The sequence below is a fragment of the Notothenia coriiceps genome, unplaced genomic scaffold (assembly GCF_000735185.1).
Source record: "Notothenia coriiceps isolate Sejong01 unplaced genomic scaffold, NC01 NC01_scaffold00024667, whole genome shotgun sequence".
Taxonomy (NCBI): Eukaryota; Metazoa; Chordata; class Actinopteri; order Perciformes; family Nototheniidae; genus Notothenia; species Notothenia coriiceps.
The window spans coordinates 8,228,742-8,232,490 of NW_011357368.1; the positions used below are offsets into that span (position 1 = coordinate 8,228,742).

General features: G+C 41.3%; 2 protein-coding genes across 4 annotated transcripts in view; one reads left to right on the forward strand and one right to left on the reverse strand.

The window, feature by feature from the left end:
* topbp1 (DNA topoisomerase II binding protein 1) overlaps positions 1-3,749 on the forward strand; it is a 976,277-nt gene that overhangs the window by 911,500 nt on the left and 61,028 nt on the right. The gene's annotated exons all lie outside the window — the stretch shown is intronic.
* The window catches only part of LOC104955371 (sodium-driven chloride bicarbonate exchanger-like), an 11,886-nt gene that overhangs the window by 7,664 nt on the left and 473 nt on the right, over positions 1-3,749 (reverse strand). The window lies entirely within an intron of this gene.

Sequence of the window (3,749 nt, forward strand, 5' to 3'; positions counted from 1 at the left end):
GATTACAACACTGAGCACAAAGGGGTAGATGTGAATTTCTGCTGCAGTAAAAGAGATGACCTCGATGCTCGGAGGGTCACGCTGTGTGTTTTCACAGCAGAGCTACATTAAGGTAAAGACACGCTCTCCATATCAGCTGCTGTGGAAAATGCCAGAGCTGTAAACAAAGGAAAGAAAGGGACCCATGGAGGAGGAAAAAATGCCCTTATTGCACGCGCCGGGCAGGTGAACGGACGAAATGGGAATGAACAAAACTATCTATCCGATTGCTCCTGTAAAGACATTATTTTCACTCCAGGGAGTGTGATACCCGAAATAGGCCAGTTCATGCGGTGTTTGTTCGAGCAGTCGACACTATGTTAGATTGCAGACAGTGATAATGGAGAGAGCCACAGAGTTACAGTGTTGGACTAATTATGAGTCTTCTATGGGCAGGTGGATCCTCATGCCACTCGAGAGGCCTTTGTGGGCTGCGCGACAGCTGTTCCTCCGCCAGGCCGAGAGCAAAGTATCAGCCCACCTCCGAGAATGAACAACCAGACCAGAATAGAAGAAATTTTTACAAGAAGCAAAACAAAAAATACACCAGCCATGGTTCTCACAGTCGCGGGCCAGACAAGAGCCAGCTCATGCGAATTTATAGACGACGTGAAGTAGTACAACAAGTCCGAGATGTCCCGAAGCGCAAAGCAACACTCTATTAAATATGATTCCTGCTCAACCACAACATATTATATGTCTCAACAACAACCCCACACAATACAACAACTCATATGCATTAGTCTCACTAGGGACATGTCATCCCATGCTTTAATGTTCAAATGTCTCCTGCTGGGGACATGTCCCACGCTTTAATTGTTCAAAATGCTCTGCTGGGACACTGTCTCCACGCTTTAATGTTCAAAATGTCTCTGCTGGGACATGTTTCCATGCTTTTAATGTTCAAATGTCTCTGCTGTGACATGTCTTCCATGCTTTAATGTTCAAATGTGCTCTGTTCTGTGACATTTCTCTTTCATTTGCTTTTAATGTTTCAAATTGTCTCTATCTTTTTTTTTTTTTTTTGGGACATTGTGGTCCTCCATTGCTTTAATGTTCAAATGTCTCTGCTGGGGACATGTCTCCATGCTTTAAGTTCAAATGTCTCCGCTGGACATGTTCCCATGCTTATTTTTTATTAATGTCTCTTATTTTCTAGGACATTGTCTCCATGCTTTATTTTCAAATGTCCTCCTTTTGGGACATGTCCTCCATGCTTTTAGTTGTTCAAAGTCTCTATCAAGGGACATTGTTCTTTCCATGGCTTTAATGTTCAAATGTCTCTGCTTGGGACATTGTCTTCCATTGCTTAATTTCAAATGTTCCTATCTGGGAACAATGTCTCCAATGCTTTTAAATGTTCCATCTATGTCTCCTACTGTGGACACGTCTGCCATGCTTATTTGTTCAAGATGCTCTACTTTGTTTTTTTCGGACATTTCCTCCCATGCTTTAAGTGGTTTCTAATATTGCTTCTGCTGGGACATGTTCTTCCATGGCTTTTAATTTCAATGTTTCTCTATTCTGGGACATTGTCTCTCATGCTTTTTAATTGTTCTAAAAGCTCTTTAGTTTCCTCTCATACTGCCTGTGCTGCAGCACCTCTTTTCACCCTCTGTCTGAAACCAGAGCCCAGTCTGCTCTGATTGGTAAGCTGGCTGGCTGTGTTGTGATTGGTCGACCAGCTTAAAGATGTCCCGCCCCCTCAGCCCATCAGGTTGAATGTGTTGGAGCGCTAGCTAAGTGTTACACACTAACTAGAACTATTACCAGGTTATGTACTTCATGTATCAAATGTAAAAGTACTCAGTATGCATTAACTATGTTCAAATAGTTCTTATTCTTCTGTGTGCAACAAGTGCACTATACTTGTGACACTAATACTTGTGTACTTTTATTTAAGTAAGATTTTGAAATCAGGACTTTTAATTGTAATGGAGTATTTTAAAACCATATTATTTGTACTTTTATTCACAGAAAGTAAAAGGATCTGAGTACTTCGTCTAACACTACTGTTTTTTTATGTTTAAAGTAAAGACAAGTGTTAAATCAATATAGTGTGAAAAAGTAGTATATTTGCCTTTGAAATGTAGCGGAGTAGAAGTACAAGGTAGGATTACATAGAAATCCTCAAGTAGGTCAAAATAGTTCAAGAGTCCTCGAGTAAATGTACTTTTATCACTGATTTTGTCACATTTTGAGTCATGTGTGCAAATATGTTGTACTTTCAGTGCAGCGCATGACTGCACTCGCACAAAGCTGAATAACAACACTCGATAGCATCTTTGTCAGGGGATACTGAACACCCTTTTTAAATTACTAAGAATAGAAACAACAGACACATAACTTCTTTGTCTTTTCCAGACACTGTTTACTCTCCAGAAGGCAACACCGGTCATACTGAGCCGTGACAATGTGCTTCTGTGCAGCTGGGATATTACACAGCCTCTGAATCCTCTGGAGAAGCACGAAGCCCTGAAACCCTAAACCAGGCTCTTAACCAGACTCTAAAACCCCCCATTAGACCTCTAGAAGTCAGCTGGAGGAATCAGAGACAGACTGGGAGTGTTTCCTCATATCCACTTTGTTCAGTAAGATGCTATTCGCTTTACAAACTCTGGATAATGACATTAAAAGGATAATTGTTTGTAGTGGGCTTGTACGAGGTATTTAACATAGTCAGCTTATCAAATATAGAGACAAGCACATGTTAGTAAAGATTATTACATGGCTTAGTTGAATACTCGATTGTGATTGGTCAATTTGGACATTTCAGAGGTGGTTAATACTTGTTAACAGATCACTGCTAAGGGGGATCAAGGGACTATGTGCAGTCATATCAATCCACAGAAAGAAGTCAATTTAACGTCAGCTGTCGACAACTAACTTTAGTTTTCTCGATCAGAGAACATCATGAAATACTTTTGGATTATTCATTTTTATATTTGTGGAGATCACAAAACTTTGGAGTCATGATGGCTAACCTGTCAACCCCAGTCAAGAAAGAGAGTGCAACAAAAAGGAAAGAGACAGAGAGCTGACGTCAGAGAAATCAACAGAAGAAGACAGACAGGAAGTAAACATTAAAGGGAACAGCAGAAGAAGACAGAGAGGAAGTAAACACTAACAGGAACACAATGGGGCCGTTTCTCAATCTCGAGGAAACTGGCTTCCAAGCCAATATTTCAAGGATACTACGTCATCGAGTGCCGCCGAAGGACTGTTCCAATCTCCAGCATACTTGGAATTCCACCGAGGCCGCGTCCTTGGTTTGGGGAAAATTTCGAGGCTGCACATGGGTAGACTTCGCGTCCTTCAAATCCCCACAATGCTTTGCGCACGGACGAATTTCAAAAACCCTTGCGGAGAATGCAGCACACATTTAAATCTAAGTATGTAGTGGCGTAGAACATTTTTTGGTAAATATGTTACTTTGTTACATTTGTTTGTTATCACCAAAAATGTGTTCCGTGAAAGTAAAGCAAGTTCATAATTAGACTCGTTTGTTGGGCCCCGGCAAAGAGTTAGAGCTCCTACGACCGGAACCATCAGCGCATGAAGGTTCAGTGAAGGAAAAGTCTTTGCTTCGGTTTCATACGAAAGGTTCGGTGCCCCGAAGCCTTTTGCTTCTTCGTACGCCCTTGTCCGATTGTTCACGGACGTGAGAGAGATTGCAGTGTATTTTGACGGATGGCTTTATTATGGAGTTC